Source organism: Callospermophilus lateralis, unplaced genomic scaffold (genome assembly GCF_048772815.1).
Source record: "Callospermophilus lateralis isolate mCalLat2 unplaced genomic scaffold, mCalLat2.hap1 Scaffold_167, whole genome shotgun sequence".
Classification (NCBI taxonomy): Eukaryota; Metazoa; Chordata; class Mammalia; order Rodentia; family Sciuridae; genus Callospermophilus; species Callospermophilus lateralis.
Window position 1 is genome coordinate 930510 of NW_027512751.1, and position 19021 is coordinate 949530.

General features: G+C 39.7%; 3 pseudogenes; all 3 read left to right on the top strand.

Moving 5' to 3' along the window:
• LOC143387384 (CDKN2A-interacting protein pseudogene) overlaps positions 1-3087 on the top strand; it is a 30335-nt pseudogene extending 27248 nt beyond the window's left edge.
• A 461-nt stretch (positions 3088-3548) lies between these two features.
• Positions 3549-5791, top strand: LOC143387385 (hsp90 co-chaperone Cdc37 pseudogene; annotated as a pseudogene).
• A 7870-nt stretch (positions 5792-13661) lies between these two features.
• Positions 13662-17461, top strand: LOC143387386 (testis-expressed protein 38 pseudogene; annotated as a pseudogene).
• The last annotated feature ends 1560 nt before the right edge of the window (positions 17462-19021 follow it).

A 19021-nucleotide genomic window follows, 5' to 3' on the forward strand; every position in this document is an offset into this window, starting at 1 on the left:
TCATAAGTTATTGTGTTCCCACATTGATATGGACACATACTGTTTAAAAGCTATCACTTCTAGTTCTACAAAGCGGCTTTTGTAGGAAAAAAAATACTTCTTTGACTTACTGAGATATGTCAGTGGTATTGTGCTTTGGTTTGGAGTATAGGTAAGCTCAAAAGCCTCCATGTGATTTCTTCATCTGTAACGTGTATCACCAGTGTATGTGAGTACCATCTAATTAGTGTATAGACTTCAGCAATTCATGAAGGTACACTGACAACTTTAGAGGGGACACGAGCTTACAAAGATGCTTGTCTTCAGAACCTACAGATCTGACCACTGATGGTTCTGGAGCTTGTGACAATGACATCTAATGTCTCACTGCTGCCAGATGTGGAGGGGACCTCTCCAAGTCCCAGAAAACAACACAAGTGATGCTAGGACATTAGGAGGTAAGAACTGAAGCCCTAAGGCTGTATTCTAGAGAGAAGAACTTCTTTAGGCTCCATACAGCAGTCATGAGTGGCACCAAGGCATGTGGCATTCCTAACACTAATCTTATATCTGTAGAAAACTGAGAGTTCTGTTTCCCATCCTGTGAGGCATGCACAGGTACAAGGTATCTAGATGTATCTGAGGATTAGCTACTGGTCCCTAAGGTATAATGGTGTCTAGCTATTGTTGCATCTTTGATTCTAGGAATTGGGAATTGACCAAGGTGACCTTTCTTGAACTGAATTCTCACTCAGAATCAACTCAGCTCCCCAAATGATGTCAAATTCTGTGAGTAATTTGAAATTTTCACTAGTTAGGACTTAACATCTCTGAGTGGGATTTATGCAATTTTTTGGCTTATCCTTGCCTGGAAATGTGGAAAGTCCTTATTATCCTCACCCCTGAAGTTTACCTTGTAAACTTGCAGTGTGCTTTGTTCCTTTATGAGATTTTATGTTGTATGGGGTGCCCACCACTTCCTTCCCAATTTCCAGACTTCTCACTCAGTTACTTTCCTCAAAATGCAGTCAATCTTAAGCATTTTGTTTCTTCTCTGTGGCAGATGACTGCAGGCTCCTCTATTAAACTATCTCTCTTTCTCTCCACGCCCCCTCTACTTAAAAAAATACAGTTAAACTTTTCCTTTGAATCATTAATGGGAATTTTGATTTTTACATGAACATACAGATAACACTGCATAAGATACTGGGAAGTGGGCGTTTCAGCTGTTCTGGATGCTGTTGTTTGGTGTGTGGGCCTCCTGAGGGGCTTTCTTTGGAGGGCAGCCAGTGCAGGCCACAGTGACAGGGCCATTCGCCCCTGCGCACCCTGCCTCTTTCCTGGAGCAGCGTCTGCTGGTGTCTTGCACCTCCTGCAGGCCCAACACGGTGCAAGAGGTATCAGAGTTCCTGAGCCAGAACCCGTGGGTGGCCGCCTGGGTGGAGGCGCTGTGCTGAGAGGGCAAGACTGACAAACACTGGCGCCACCACCGGGAGTTTTTGTTCCGCAATGCTGGGCACCTGGCCCCCTAGGGTGGCCTTGCCTCTGCTAACCCGGAGGAAGTGGGACCTGCAGTCGGCAGATGCAGCAGCTCATCTCCTTTTCCATGGCCTAGGCAAAGCACGTCTTGCTTGGGTGCTCGTACCCTCAAAAAGTTATGGATAAAATTCTTAGTATGGCTGAAGGCATCAAAATGACCGATGCTCCAATCCGTACAACAAGAGACAAACTGATTGCTAAGATGGGGTATAAGAGCTATCCAAAAAACGAGTCAGAAGGAAAAAAAAAACAACTGTGCAGTTGAGCGAGATCTTGCAAAAATTTCTGACAAAACAGAAGGTACATCAGCTCAGTTGGAAAAGAGTTCTACATGTTCCGGGTCATTCACCAAACAGAGAGTAGTGGAAACTCCACTCAGAGCTCTGGCATCTCTGGTCAGAATAGCTCTACACGTGAGGGAAAGCAATCTGTTTCCAGTAAAAGCAGTAGCAGCATTTCCTCTCAGGTAACAACGGCAGGATCTGGAAATGCTTCTGAATCAGAAGCTCCAGATAAGCATGGTTCAGCATCTTTGTTTCTTTATTGTTGAAATCCAATGTGAATAGTCCGTGACCCAGTCCACTGACTCCAGACAACAAAGTGGCTCATCTAAAATGAGTGCTATGGAAGATTCTTCAGTCTCTGCTTCTCAGAGCAGCTCAGAGATTGAGGTGCCCTTGATGGGTACTTCTGGAAGGTCAGAAGTAGAGTCGGCTTTATTTTCTTCTAAACCTAATTTTGAGACAGCTTCAAGTGGATTTACTTCCCAAACTAGAGGCAAGTGTTTCATAATCAGTTTCTAAAAACAGTTTCTCATCAGGCACATCATTACTAACTCCCAAGAGAAGCTCAACAAATACATCACTGCTCACTTCCAAAAACACTTCCCAGGTAGCTGCATCACTGTTAGCTTCCAAGAGCAGCTCCCAGACCAATGGATCTATGGTTTCCAAAAGCACTTCCTTAGCAAGTGTGTCCCAGCTAGCTTCTAAGACTAAGTTATTCTGAAACTAACTTCTAAGTTCTCAGAGTAGCACCTCAGAGATTCCTTCTAAAAGTACTTCATAGTCAAGTGAGACTTCTATCAAGTTCTGTTGTTGCAAATTAACCAATGAAGATGTGAAACAGAACCACCCTTTCTTCAATAAACTGTATAAAGCAGTGGCATGGAAATTAGTAGCTGTTGGTAGCTTTAGTACCAATATGAATTACGGAGAGCTCCTAAATACAGCTATTGAGGCTCTGAAAGCAACACTGGATATTTTTTTTGTCCCACTAAAAGAACTGGCAGATCTGCCACAAAATAAAAGCTCTTAAGAAAGTGTTATTTGAAATTGTGGTGCAAGTCAGTGTACTTGGGCACTGGCTGTGGAAAAAGCAAAAAAAAAAATGCAAAAGCAGTTGCATCAAGAGAATCATTGAAGTTATTTCTTAAGAAAAAAGATGGTGGTAAAAATATGTAAAAGGAAATACAGAGGCAGTGAGATAGAAGATCTAGTACTCCTTGATGAAGAATCAAGACCTGTAAACTTACCTTCAGCTTTAAAACATCCTCAAGAATTGCCATAATGTGTAATATGTCAAAAATATCACTGCATACAGTATCTGGTATTTGAAGAGAAAACTGGCTTTCTTTTGTAAAGTATAAAACACAGGCTTTCACAAATTTTGTATTGCTTTTTTCCAGGTTTGGAGAAAAATTTACATTTTAATTCTCTTCACATAAGTAGAAGTTGTAAATAATTTATGAATGACTGTACATATTAAAAAGATATGCATTAACAGAATACCAGTATGCTGTTTTATTTGCTGAAAAAAAATACTGACTTCTATTTTTAATGATGTATTTGGTACAGTGTGTAGTTCTGTAGACTTTTAAAATTTTTGTACTACTTTAAATTTGGTGAAAATGTATTAAGTTGCCTACAATGCTTTTTATTAGTTGAATAAACCACATCAAAGAAAAGGGGACCACAGTATTTGAATGTCTGAAAGTCTTGGTTTTAAGAATGTTGCCCATAGTGTTGAACATGTCTGTAAGAGAATAAAAGAAAAAATAGTTGCCTCAGACTATTTTTATGAGAAGTTGTAAGCATTTTTTAGATATAAAGCAGTATAATGTACTTATTGTTATTTTATTCTGAATTTGTTTAAAATTCAATATGATTTTGACCACTGATGATTCTTTAAGTGGGTTAATTTATATTTTGAGGTAGAATACAATTTACACTTTTTCTTAAAGACATAAATGTGGGTTTCCATATTAAGCATAATTCATGACTACTATTAACAGTAGTTTAGATATTAATTGATTTGTTTAGATAGTAAATGATTTAAGCTATTTTACCTTTTCAAAAAAATAAGATACTGGGTGTTTGAAACTGCCTGATATCCCAGACATCAATTTTATGATAGAGGAAGCATGCTTTCTGTTTTTCAGTCACTGCCACTAGCATATTTATTGGGAGATATTTGTAATTTTCCTAGTTACTCTGTCAGTCCTTACAAATCTGACTTAGGCTCCAAATTGACTGAGTTATACAAATCTTCCCAGTGCTACTTCCCACGTTTTGCAATTGATCCAGGTTTTTTTAAATACATAATATTTTATGTATTATTATTTAATACATAATAATTTTTGCTTTGAAACATATTGTCGAGACTTTTAAAGGGATAAAATGTTAATAGCAATACTTATTTAAATAATTTAAAAACATTTTTTTCAGTAAATTTTAAAAACTATTCAACTCTTTGGAAAGTAAAAGCTAATAAACTTTACTCCTGATGGGAAAAAATGTTTTTCAAATATGCTCATGAAATATATATGTTGAACAAATTATCATATGATTTTTTGATTTAATGATAAATTATTATACCAAGTTTATCCTGTTTTATAAAATATTTGTGTTTTACATGTTTTTGTTAGTTTTATACATCCCAGATTCTTTCTGTTTCTTAGAGAAAAAAGTTAGTAGTAACACACTGAAAAATAAATAATAAAAATGAAAGTTTCCAAAAATTATGATTATATATGTATACATATGCTAATTCATAATCTTTTGTTGTGTGTATTGACATTTCAAGTAATTTTTCTTAAGTAAGAAAATTATATAGCTCCATTCATTCTAGCAATTTGCTGATAATTTTCATCCATCTTATAGGACTATTGAAGACTCTTACCCTAGTATACCAGTTTACAATGTAATTTAAGTATAAGTCAATTCCCTAAACTATTTTTGCTTTGCTTAGAGAATTATAAATGGTGAAGGGGCCAGATCGCCAACAGTAACACAGACAGCTCTTCCCCTGGTGGCACCAGGCCAGGGTGGAGTGCATGAAGCAGTTCTGGAAGGAGGAGGAAGAGCTGGACGGGGTTGTCATGAAAACCAGTGCAAGGTGTTTGATTGCTATTGGAAGCTAAAGGAACTGGGAGTTGACTGAAGGTTCCAGGCAGATCTGGAGTGACTGTAGGCTGAGGCACAGAAACTTGCAATGAGGAATGGAGCTAGGAGCAGAGATGGAGGAGATGCACAAGAGGAAAATAGCATTCCCTGGCTACAGCAAAAGCATGGTCAATATCAAGCCTGAGAAAGCATAGGAGGATTCATAGGAAGTGAGGAAGCAGAAACACAAAAACTTTGTGGAGAAATAGGAGAAACAGATGAATTCCTTTGGCATTTTCTGCAGCTGGGCTGATAGCCAGAAGTTCCTGTCAGACAATGTCCACTTGGTATGTGAGGAGACAGCCAACTACTTGGTAGTGCATTGACTTAGAGGTGAAGGAAAAATTGTGCACTCATGGAGCAGGTGGCCCACCAGACCATTGTCATGCAGTTCATCCTGGAACTAACTAAGGGTCTGAAGGTGACCCCTATGCTTGCTTCAGACAGCTCTTTGCTAAGATTAAGATGGCCAATGACCAGTACATGGAGAGCTTTAACCACAAGCTGGAGACCTTTAAGGAGCATGTGCAGAGCTCCAAGCTGTGCCTCAATGAGAAAGCCATGAAGGAGTGTGAGGCAGAGGAGCATGAGAATTGGCTGAGCTCTGGTGCCCTGGACCCTGTTGAGGTCTAAGAATCCCTCCCTGAGGAACTTCAAAAGTACCTTGTTGTGAAGGATGTGCAGATGCTCCAAGACAGAAATAGCAAGATGAACCTCATGATGTGAAGTACCACATGCAGCATTGCATTGACTCTGGCCTCTATGTTCCCAACTCCAAGTCAAGAGAGGCCAAGGAGGGGGAGGAGGCAGGAACCTATTGCTGGATGTAGACCCCAAGAGGTGATGAGAAAGATGTCAGTGGGTGACCAACCCAGGGCACAACCACTTGCTGCCCTACCTGCAGGCCTATCCGCTCCCATTTATAGAAAACCAAAATAGACACCATGTTTCCAGCCTTTGGCTTCCTCTAGTTTTGCTGCTTCCCCCTGTCCTGGGCCCTGACCTGCCTTCCTCTTCCACTGCCCTGTTCCCCAATGGTCATCCAATTCTCTGCTTTGAGTCAACGGGCTTCAATGCCTGCAGCTCCCTCAACCTGTCAGCATTATGCCAAAGCCCCAGGGGTTTGGGGAGCGGCAGAGGTCAACAGTTCTGCCCTCTATTGGGCAGAGAATCTCCAGGCAAGGGGCCAGTCACTATGAGTCTTTCATGTCTATTTGGTAAATAGCAATGATCATCCAATAAAGTATTTCAAATGCTCAAGAAATGTGTACACATATATAAATTTAGTCAACCAAAAGGGATAAGAATATGAACTGTTAGATGGGATTTTATTTGTATATATAATAAAAATGTAGCAAAACACTCACATGCTACCCAGTTTCTATAAGTATAAAAAAACCTAAAATATCAAACATTTATTTCTAAGAATTCTGGAGACTGGATTCCCAAGGTCAAGGTGCCAGGAAATTCCATGCTTGGTAAAAGTTCTATTTCTCATAGATGTTGCCTTTTCAGTGTGTCCTCCTGTGGTATGAAAGTTCCTTTGAAACTTTTGTTATTTTTTTCATGCCTGCTTAAAAATATTTTAAATGTGAAATGTGAAAATATAAAATATATATGTTAAAGATTTGTTATGTAAAGTTTCAATATAAGTATGCATTGTGTAATATGAAAATTGGGTTGAATGTTTTCCTCCCCCCCCCCCAAATGTTAATCAATTCTTTATGGTACAACCATTAAAATTCATTTCTTTTGTCTTTATATATGCAATACTATTTTACCTCTATATGCACTACTTTCTATTGTCTAATCTGCAATAGAACCTCAGAACTTCTTAATTCTATCATACTTTCTTCCTCCTCCTGGTAATCACAATTTCACCTTCAACTTATGGAATCAAATATTTTAGATTCCATGTATTAGTAATAGCAAGGGGCTATTTCAGAGGAGTGAATGATACCTAGGAGGATCGTAAGTTGGACTGTGGAGAGATTTCCTCCCTCATTCCAAAGAGCAGAGCCATGGTCCATGAGGGTAGAAAAGGAGTTAGAGACTGCACCTGAGATGGGCCATCTTGGCAGAGAGTGAGCTCCCCATTACCAGAGGTGTGCAAGTAGAAACTAGGAAACTGTTGTATTACATGGCTCAAGATCACTTCCTCTAGTATTCTGGGTTTCAGAGTAAAGAAATGCAACCCTAAAAAAAGCCAGGCATGTCACATTAATCTGACCTTAGGAAAATTCTTATAAATAAAACAGTTCCAATAAAAGCTGTATGAGATCTTCACAGTTTATCTCATCTCGACAGTAATAAAACCAAGCCTGTAACTCCAGGGTCATCTCAACACCAATGAGAGGAAACATTTTAAGTGTAAAAAGAAAAGTGATTTAGAGTCAAATAACACTTTTTAAAGTGTATTAGCAATAAGCAGGAATACATTACTGGCTTGAGGAGAGATCCAGAGATATGAAGAGAGTGGAACTAAATCAGTCTCCCTCTAACCCTATTTTAATGTGGAAGACTGCACACTCCTTCTCAATCTCTCAACAGCTGCTGGCTTAGTGTTCCCCCTTCACTAAAGAGAAGGTTTGGTTGTAAAAGGGTGGCATACAGGATGCAGCAGGAAGGTACCATGGGCTGGTGGTGCATGGATTCCCAGATCTGGGTTCCCAACCTGGCTGAGCCCTGATACCTCTGCTGGGACTCAGATTTCTCCTGTGGGTGCAGGCAGGTGATCTGGCCAATGGGGATTAGGAATACAAGTCCTCTCATTTAGCCAAGTATATGGAAATGATTCTAGGATGGACTTGAGCAACCCCAGGGCCTTCTAGCCCCTGGCTTGATGTGTGGGCTGTAATCCCCCTCAAAGCACTCTAACAACCAACCAGGGCTGAGCTAAGCACCAAGATGAGCCTTGAAGTAGTTTTCTTTGGCAGGGCAGCTCAGCTCAGGAATGTCAGGTGAACTTTCTAAAGGGGATGGTTTGTCAGTGGGACCTTAGGCTGAAAGCTAAGCCCTGGGAAGATTCTGCCATCATCTATTTACCATGTCCCCAGTTAGACTCAAGGAGATACAGTCTGCTTGTTCAGATGGGACACATTTTTTTTGTTCACCCTCCTCTTTCCAGGACGGGCAGGGGCCCATTGGTGGCTTTTGGTGGGTTTCTAGGGTGGGCACAGGCAGCTGGGTGGCTATGCACAGCCAGATGGTTCAGTGTCTTTGAAAAGAGGTGTGGAGTTCAACCTGGGCCCCAGGCTGAGATTGAGGATTGCCCACCAAACTTTGATGAGGTGTGAGGTTTTCACCTTCTTGCTTAAGCCCATTTTATAAGTGTGACTGGTAGCTTAAGTCTCACTGAAGAAAAGATCTGGAGCAAAAGTGCAAAAGCCTCTGGTGGCAGGTGAACAACTTAAAGAAAAGAAGCTCGCAAGGAAGGAGGCAATAGGGAGAGGTGGGGTCTGGGGCAACCCAGGAGTTTATGCCCCATGAAAAGGGGAGGATGCTTATCAGCTCCATCTGACCACAGCTCTCAAGAGAAAGTGATTCAGGTATACTTCAAACTGCAAAGATTCCGAGAGAGACCAAGAGTCTGTACTTTTATGTGAAATCTCTCAATCTTATAATGTTGGGAACAACTTTAATTTAAAAAAAAATAATAATGAAGTGTCACATCAGCTAAACAAAACACATCCGGGAGCTGGATGAGGCTTGCAAATTATATGATCTCTGGTCTTGAACTTCTTGAACCACAACTGCAAGTTGAGTGGACTGAGGTGCACCGTGACATCATCTGCACCAACAGCAGCATTTCAAGCCCTGGGCTCAGCAAGAACTACAAAAATCTTTGCTCATCTGACCTGCAATGTCCACTTCTCTCAAGAGGTTTTCAGGGTTCAACGGCTCTGTGGACTTGACCAGGGGGACTTCTAAAGGGGCCTTTGTTCCTCAGCACAGCCAATGTGGCTATGCAGACATAAAACTCTGCAGCCACCCCTGGGGAGGATAATGAAAGTGCTCGAATGTCAGGGCTGGGCAGGGCCTTCCTGAGGCATTGGAAGTTGTGTCTCTCCATGGAAAGCAGCCATCTATGTGTGGACACATGCATTCAGATCACAGCCTGAGCATCTCCACACCCACCTTGCTGTGTCTGACAAAGGAAAGATGCCTAGAAATGGCCAAAGGAAGGCCAAGTGTGTGACAGTCTCCATTCTGACAACTCTGAGGAATGACCTCTCACCACCATCATGCTCTGCACAATCTCTAGCCTCTTTTGCTGGATGCCTTTCCCTGGAGTTCTCCAGTGCCTCCACATCCTCTGACCTAAAGGGCATCCCTGAGAAGGTGCAGCTGGCTATGAGCCAGAGACAATGGTCAAAAGGTCCCAGAGCTAATGGGACAGAGACAGAAGCTCTCACATTGAACAATCCTGGGGGTTGCTGGATCATCTGCTAAGTCCCTTAGGGTCCTGTTATCAGTCCCTGGAGGATACAGATTTTAGGTGTCACTGCCCCTGGTACAACCATGCTCAAAAAAAAAGCTAATGGGATGGCAACAGATAATGATGTGATGAACACACTTATTCAGTGCTTAATGTCATCTTTATACAGAAACCACATTCAAAGAGAAGAATTGTATAAAGTTTAAAAGCTGAGCATTAAAGAAGGGAAAGCCTAAGAACTTTTTTGTGGAGTAATACCTACTGAAAGGAGGTGGAAATGAAAAGCTAACTTTATTTGAACAGAAACTGAAAAAAAATGCAATTGCTAATGGTCTCCTGAAAAATACCAGTAGATTTATCAGCTTCAAAATACCATCAGCAATAACTGAAGGGGAGAAGATTAGTGAAGCAAAGATAATGCAATGGAACATTACTCATCAATAAAAGAGAATAAAATCATGGCATTTGCAGGTAAATGGATGGAGTTAGAGAAGATAATGCTATGTGAAGTTAGCCAATCCAAAAAAAAATGCTGAATGTGTTCTTTGATATAAGAAATCTGATTCATAGTGGGATAGGGATCAGGAGCATGGGAGGAATAGACAAACTCTAAATAGGGCAGAGGGGTTGGAGAAGAAGGGAGGGGCATGGGGTAATTAATGGTGGCAAAATGAGATGATCATTATTATCCAAAGTAAATGAAGACCTGAGTTGGTTTTAATATACTGTGTATATAACCCGAGATATGAAAAATTGTGCTTTATATGCATGATAGGAATTGTAATGCAATCCACTGTCATATATAAATCAATTTAAAGAAAATAACTGGCAACAAATTACTTGCCAAGGACCTTAATGCTCCTGCAGCTTCTGGGCTGTTTCATGTTGCATACAATGGACAGCAGATTACACGTGTGCTGATTTTGCTTTTCTGACACATGACCTATGAGAGAAAGTTTTTCTTACACCACAGCACCTTCACCCAAGCATTAGAATTTACACAAGTGCAAATTGGTAAAGGCAGCACTGAATAATGTCTCATAAAATAAATGGAGCTCCTCATCAACAAATGTAAAAACAAGATAAAACTCTGCTAGCATACAAAAATGTAGACCCCCATATTGACCAGGCATGAGTTCAAAAAACAAAAAAGTTTAATGAAACACTAAGCACATTATGCTAATTATTGTCACCTGCAAAACATATCCTAAAACCTTTCTAAAATTCAACATCCTTTTTCCTTAGCCCTTAGCATAGCACATACATGCTCTGTGTCCATATTTTTACTAATATTATTTTTATTGTCTTCCATATCTTTTTATGTTACTGGCTCACTGAAAAGCCATCCTCTCTCTCTAACCTCCTAAATCTTTCCTGTTCTCTGAAGCTGAGCCTATATACCTCTGCTTCCATGTAGCCTCCCTTGATTATTTCAATCAGATGAAATGAAATAAGGTAGGAGAATTAACAGACACATTCAACACACAGAATGACAACATTATCAAGGGTAAAGAACTCAGTAAAGGAATCTTAACCAAGGTGACAACTGAGTGAGCAGGTGTTGAAGAATGGGTCATTCTACTCTGCTCTGCTCTGTCAAAATGCTCTCTAAAATATAAGACCCTGTGATGATGGCTCAGTGGTAGAGTACTTACCAAGCATGAGTAAGACCCTGGTTTTGATACCTGAAACTATACACAGCTACACACACACACACACACACACACACACACACACACCTCAACTGAAGATATTAATCAACGTGTGATCTAGCTAATGAAAATATAGAGCACAAAAGGACCCAGTAACCCCTAGGACCCAAGCAAACCACTCAACTAATGCAGTCTAAGGTTGCTTTGTCTTTTTAAAAGCATGTCAAAAATCTGTCTTCTTATTTTAAGGACAGCATAGTCTGATCATTTTTATTTAATTTATGATATTAGCAAAGTTAATGAATCAATGATGAAATTTATGAGACTAATAGATATTTCCTAAATTGGTTGACCTTCTCTACACAAAAAATATTTCAATGAACACAAATTTGTATCTAAATTTATAGGTCTAAATGATTCCTCTATTATCAGGCCTCCTAGACCTGCTTCTCTTGCTCCTAAGTGACATGTGTGATACCCATGTTCCAATGGCATTCCTTCTCAAAGGCACAAGCTGAAGTCTCTCTGAGTGTCTATTAACACAAACTAGAAGCCTGTGCTGATTTTATTTTTGTGTTTGTCCCTACACTGAACTTACTAAGGGTAGGAATTTTTTTTCTGACATGGGGCCTGACATTTAATAGGCATTCAATAAGTGCTTGCTAAAATAAGTGGTATGGCATCCAAAGGAAACACATGACAACTCTAAGTGAATATGATGCAAAGTCAAACATATATGGATTTGAGTTTCAGATCACTCAAATATAAATTGATAATAACAAAGGTGATCATGAAAATGTAATGAAATGATACATATGAAACACTAGGCATAATATCTGAAAGTGTATGGTACTTTTATTATTATTTTGATTACTACTACATATACCTAAAATAAAATTCATGAAATGCCAAAAAAATAGCTTTTTATAGTCTAATAAGAAAAGAATCAGACATAAAAATGTAACTGACAATGAAAACCAAGGCACATACAATGATCAAATACGCAGAATTGATGAACAAAGGAGTTCAGGAAGTTTTCTGTAAGGTTCTGGAATAATGGAGGATTGTGTATAAAAAATAAAAAATAAAGAAAGCAGTGATAAGTTACTTAACATTTGCAAGCAGACTCTCAATATAATATTTATTTTTACTCATTTAAGAACATAACTATTGGGCCAGGCACAGTGTCACATGCCTGTAATCCCAGAGACTTGGTAGGCTGAGGCAGGATGATCAGCAATGGCAAGGAGCAAAGCAACTCAGTGTGACCCTGTCTCTAAATAAAAATACAAAATAAGGCTGGGGATTTGGCACAGTGGTTCAGTGTCTGAGTTCAAACTCCAGTACTAAAAAAAAACAAAAACATAAAACAAGCAAACAAAACACACCAGAACTTAACTATTGTCCTTACTCTCTGCCAGGTATTGTTCATAATGCTTTACAAGTGTTAATTTGTTTAATTATTAAATAACTCTTGGAAGTATGTGCTGTTGTTATCTCAACTTTACATTAGGAACAATAAGGCTAAACAGTTAACTAACTTGTCTATGTCAGACAACTAGGAGGTGCTAAGGCTAGGAGTTAAAACTGGCAGCTTGGTTCTAGAGTTGATGTGTGAAGCAGTAGGCTATGCCTCCCTATAAGGGAAGCAGAAATTTAAAGAGGACTAAGCTGGTGAAGATATGATATGTAAATTGTGAGAAATGGGGGAAGGAAACCTATTGTAAAGATAATACAACAATCCTGCTATAGGGTATTGATGACATTGAAACATATCATCAATATGCATGGGAAAGGTACATGAAAATCTGTATGTTCAGAGACATAGTTCTACTCCTGGGGAGTATCTACTAGGTTTCCATGTTCATGCTTCATCCTCACCAATTAGTCCTATACCACTGTGCAGCTGCTAAAAAGAGAAAGGTGGTTGTATTTTTAATGTAACTGCTATATTACCAGAAATGGTTCCTTATGTGCAAATAAAGTGGCAGACAAAATATGTTTTGATTTTTAAAACTACATCCTAGAGAAAGAACAGATGCTACTATGTTTCCTTCAAATATACTCTAGCAAACCCAGAACTCATCCTTAAACCAAACGTCATGTCAAGGACACAAAAGTTCAAAGAAATATTTCCCAACTGTTGTTGAAAAATCATCTTACACAAAATCACTGAACCACAGTAAATATGTTCAGAATTTCATCTCATGTTATAAATGTCTCCTATGACTTTAGACATATATTTCTATATTTAATGAGAAATTTGCCTTGTTATTAGTGATTCCTCTGCTCATAGACTGTTTCCCCAAGGCATATCTCTGAAATACATGATAAGACAGAATATTCATAGGATATTCTATTGACATTTATAATATTATAGGAAAAAGTAAACCAATTAAGCTGAAATGCAAAAACTCATTAAATGATTTTTTACCTATGAACTCACTTCTTTCCACTCTTTACACCAACTATACATATGATTCTAAAAAATAATTTTTATGAAACAACTTGTTGCATACAAAGATTCTGAGGTGAAGAGATGAGAAATGATTTGTTAGTATCCACTATCTCTTGGTACTGAGGCTTCACTCTGTACCTGACACTTTGAATATGGGGGATTCCTCTGCAGAATTTGGTCTTATTGGGTTTTCTGTGCTTGTCCCTTTCATCTATTTCACATTGAGCTGGAAGAAGGTAAGAAATATGAAGACATTTTTAAAGACTGTTTCTCATTTCTGACAGCACTTCTGATGGCAGGAGTTCTTAGAGGGAGGTTGGACTTGCAATCCAACCTTCCTTTTTCCAGAGGCCTGCCTGGATTTCCAACCTCTCTCTTCATACTAGCAGAGTCTGTACACCAATCCTCCTTGGGAGAGCTTGTGGAAAATTAGGATCCTCCCAGACCTTCCTCCTTTGAAAATTCATTTGGCACTTTTAGTACTCGGTCCTTTAGCATCAAAGGTTTTTTCACCAAATATATCCTAACAGCTCCTGCTTCTTTTTACTGAGGTTTCTAAGCACAGTAAATCTGAGCAGAATCTTTTCCTATGATGCAGGCATAAAAGCTGAGGCTGAGAGTCTAACATTAAGTGACTTCCCCAAGTTCTACCTCAAAGCTGATCTTTTCAATATGGAAGCTGCTTCCAAAGCCTTGTTGCCCTCTGCTTCCTGACATCTAATTGCAGATTTACCTAATGAAACTACTTTTCATAGTCACCAGGAATTGCTTTTGACAACTTTTTATTAAGTCTCTTTTTGGTCCCTGGAAAGCATTCTTCCTCTTCCTCAACCCAGAAACTACTGTCTTTTTTACCTGTGGAACCAAGTGTGATTTTCTCAGGTCAAGGATGGTGCTATCAACATCTGTTTCACCTGTTTCCACCAAGACTGGACCCTCTATCAAAGCAGTCATTTGTTTGCATTGTGTGGAAGTCTTGCTTAGGTATTATCTGACTAAAACCCCTCCTGAGGCATGGTTCGAGCCTCCAACTCTTTTCAATCAAACTTACATTTATGAAGATCCAACATGCTCTGTGCTGGGAGAAATGTAGTAGAGGATTAAGTAAGTGTGTTGGCCTGTACCTGGCTCAGTATCATTGTGCTTGTCCTCTCTGGGTAGGCTGCCTCATCATCACCTAGGGGTTAGTTCAATGCCAAAACTTCAAAGGAACCTTTATTTATGAATTGTACCTTAAAAATAACTTATTTATCCCTCTTATTTACCCTAATTTATTCTACTCATAGTATTTATCACTATCTGAGATTCTTAGATCCATGCTTACATTAATTAAAGATGCTTACATTCCATGACAGACAGATAATAAATAAATATATGTTAGGTGATGATATATGCTATCTTGAAAACCAAAGCTGGCTAAGAGATATGGAGATAAGAGAACTAAAGGAAATGAGCAAGTGATCTGTATTAATATCTGAGAAAATGGCTTTCCAGAAAGGTGTAACAGCCAGTGCAAACACCCTGAAAAAGGAGGATGTGTACCTTACTTGTGGAACAGCAAGGATGTTACTCTGTGAATGAGTGAAGTGACAGCAGTACAAATGAGACTAAGGAGGTATGGGAGTGGCTGGTGAGATTGATCATGGATTTGGGTGCCTTTGTCAAGAATTGTGGTTTTGAATCTGAGTGTGATGGAAAGTCACTGTATGTTTGAACAGAGTAGCATTATCCTTAAAAGGATCATTCTGGTTACTGATCAAAATGTGGAGTAACTAATTGGTGCCAGGGAGCCAAGCCATGACCAGGGGTGTAACCTTCTGGGTGGCTGATCTAGACTTGATTAGGAAATATCTTTCCATCATAGCTGGTCAAAAATGAATCCAGCTGCCTCAGTAGATGGTAACCAAGGCACCGAGTCAATTGAACCTCAGGGAATTGGTTCCTGAGTAGGAAAGTTCTGACCTCAGTACTCAAGCATCTGATAAGAGTTGGATTAGATGACTCTCTCTGTCTCCTCAAACTGACAATGTGGTTCTGGAAAATCAATGGAAAGAACTATTTTCTTTAGAGTAGAAGGATTGACCACCTGGGAGGATAAGGAGGTGTTCAGTGATGAAAATGTGAGGAGAGGCACTTCTGAGTGAAGGAGCAGTATAAGCCAAAGTTCAGAAGTGAATTAAAACTGTCTTTGGGGAATCTGGCATGATCAGAATGGTGTATGAAGAATAGGGAGGGAGGTGAGTCTGGAAAAAGATGCAGGATCATGCATGAGTGAGCTACCATAGGGGCTGGTGATGCTCAGAATACACTTTTCCAGAACTTGTTGAAGTAACAAGAAAAAAAAGTAGGAGACAAAGAAGGAGGTTTGGACCAGTTGGAATAACTTGGTCAGAAATTTCTTGAGGCTTGGGCTCACCAATGTTGACTATGCTCTCTGCCCTACTCCCCTATAAAGATTTTATACAGAAATAGCTTCCTAACAGCCAACAACATAAAAATGAGATCCTGAGGGTGTGAGAGCATTCCCTGTGGGCTATTCTGTGAGCTCACCATCTGAATTTGGGAAGACATAATTCTGTGGTTGACCATTCTTTTATGGGATATAACTATGCTCATAAGATATCACAAAATGGACTCCCTTCCTTCTATCAACTGACAACAACTCCAGAGGCACCACCCCTCAATTCAGAACCCTGTGACATCATCTTGAGGGAACAATGGGGCTGGGACATTCTGAGGACTCCCATTGGAGGTCAGGGGAGTTGATGATTTCATTATTTCCAGAGCCATTGGCCTGGTAACAAGGCCCAACATCATTGATTCCCAAAAGAAGGACCTTGGCCTTCCTGGCTGTAAGTATCATTTTAGTCCTTTGAGTGTGGGGAACAAACTCTCAAGGAAGACCATTTGCATGGATTTGGTGGAGGCTGCCTGCATGGAGTGCTAAAAAGTTACCAGATAGACTCCTCTAGGAGACTAAGGACTTTGCAAAGGCTGAAATCATATCCTACCCCACCACAAAAAAATACATTAGTGTCCTCATCAAGAGGTTAAACTATTACTTCCTCAAGGACCTTGCCCTTAGTGAGGCTTCTCAGTCTGATTGATCATAGGGCCCATGCGATCAATCAGACTGAGTCTGGGAAGATCTGAGTTCTGGGAATATCATGAGTCTGGGAAGATCATGTTCCTTATCTGTAAAAGGTTAAAAGGCCTCTTATGCTCTCTGAAAAATCTAGCTTTAACTGAATAAGTAAATTGATGAGATGTTTTTGAGGAGGGAGGGAAGGAATGAATAGATGGGTGAGCCAAATCAAGGAGAGGAATGAAAAAGAGTTCAAGTCCCAAGTTACAGCTGTCAGTCAGCTTGCTTCTTGCTCTGCTCTGTGATAATTGGTGGCTGCAGTCCCTTTCTGCACTGGATGAAGAACCTGAGGTAGGAGGAATGTGCCTAGCAGTGGGTAGAAGTGATGAGAGCAGCCACCTTTACTTACAGCACACTCTTTTACTGGATAAACAAGCGATGCCAATATGGAATGTATGCAGCTATCAACATAGGCCCTCCTGGGGCTATGACCAAAACTAAGATTAAAGTCCAGATTCCAGATTTTCTGTGGGAGTCAGACATCCCTGAAAGCAGGTGCTATGCCATCAGAGGCAGCAGCCCCAAGGAAGATGCCACAGTTTTCCTGCAACCTGCTCTGTTGGGCTGTTATCTGCCCTTACCTCACTGGATGCTACAGCCCCAGACCATATCCCCATTTCTGATTGTCTTTCAGGAGATACCCTCTGCCCTACCCCTCGACATGCTGAGTATACTTCCCATGTTGGACCACTCTGCTTCCTATTCTTTCTCAAGTAATCTGAAGAGAATGTCAACTTCCATTCCCTTCCCACACTGGCCCATTGGGCAATCTGTTCAAATGCATAGCCTTTTTCTTCAGAGTTGTAACCTCCTCTCATTGAAGATGAGAGCTTTGAGTACCTGAGATATTAGAAAAGGGATGTAATATTAGAAAAGGGATGTAACCTCAACAATGTAATATTGTCAAAGAAGTCAGTGCCCATTATTAATGATGTTACATTATAAGAGATTTTTTGAAAGTCAGAGTCTTCTATGTCTCATTTGGCATTCAGAAGGCAATGTTTTGCCCCTGTTTTATGTGGGTAACAAGTCTCACCAATACAATGAGAATTGGAGGATGGCTTTAAAGTGGTGTCTTTGAACATTACTTGTGGATGAGGTTAATTCCCTCCATCCAGTATTTAAGCTCAAATATGTGCAATCTCCTGGGTTACATCCCCAAAGGCAGTGCTGTTCTAAATAAAGGGAAGTACAATTGCCAGAAGAATGCCAGTTGCTGAGGGCACACAGCTATGGTAGTCTACAGTGGCTATGATTCTGGCCAAACAATTCATCATGAGGCCCATGAACCACACCACACTATGGACTGAAAGGCTGATATCTATGTTGTAATTATTCTTAGGTGGTAGGCTCTGAATATTATTTCTAATAGAAGAATACTTCAAAAGGCTATAATGATTCTTCTATCACTGATAAAGAGACAGGTTCCAAGAGCATATGTCATTATCTTTCTTTGTTGTTGTTGCTGAGCCTATTCTCCATTTTACATCTGCCTGGCATTAAAGTTCCTGATCTTTCCACCATACCCCTTTTATATCTTTTCCTTAATCATGTCTTATTAAAACATACTTGGTGAATGCTTTACTGTGTGTAGAGTCTCATCAGGTTTGTCTACAGATTGGCTTACAGGAAGGACTGATGAGGACCTCCTAAAATAATACACAGAAATATAACCATATAATATAGCCATATAATCAATGGCTGCTCAAAAGTTGAGTCCCCTATGTCTCTGCCAAATGGGAATATTAATAATTTTTATACTCTCTGGAAATGGTTCTAAAAGGAGAGACAAAGATAATTATGAACTATTTGACCTCAGTTTAAAGATAAGAAAGCCCTGTTCTGTCACACAAATTACCTCCATTTACTTTTGAAATGAGCAAACCCACTTACCTTAATTGATTTAAACTTTTAATGTGGATTGCCTGGAGAGGTAGGACCAATTTTTGTCTATTTTGTGGAGTATGGTGTGTGTGTGTGTGTGTGTGTGTGTGTATGTGTATGTGTGTATGCACAAACTTGTGTGTGATAGTGATCCTCAGAACTTAGTGAACACGGAGATAAATTTTTCTTTTTTTTTCTCCTGTGTGTGGGCTGAAGAGATTAGGTCCAGCAAAGGCAAGAAAAGCCATATCCCTATTTATATGACCTCTTCCAATGGATTTTTAAGCCTTTTTATTTTTTTAAAGATAATTGGAAACATTTCCCCCCTTGTAAAAACATCTTATATTGTATCTCAAAATATAGAATAAGATTAAATGGATCTCTTCTCTGGTAGAACAGGGGTGGAGATTCACTCTTCATTCACCTTGGCCTCTCTTCTCCTTGCCCTATACAACCCTGCAGATGCCTAAACCCCAAGATCAC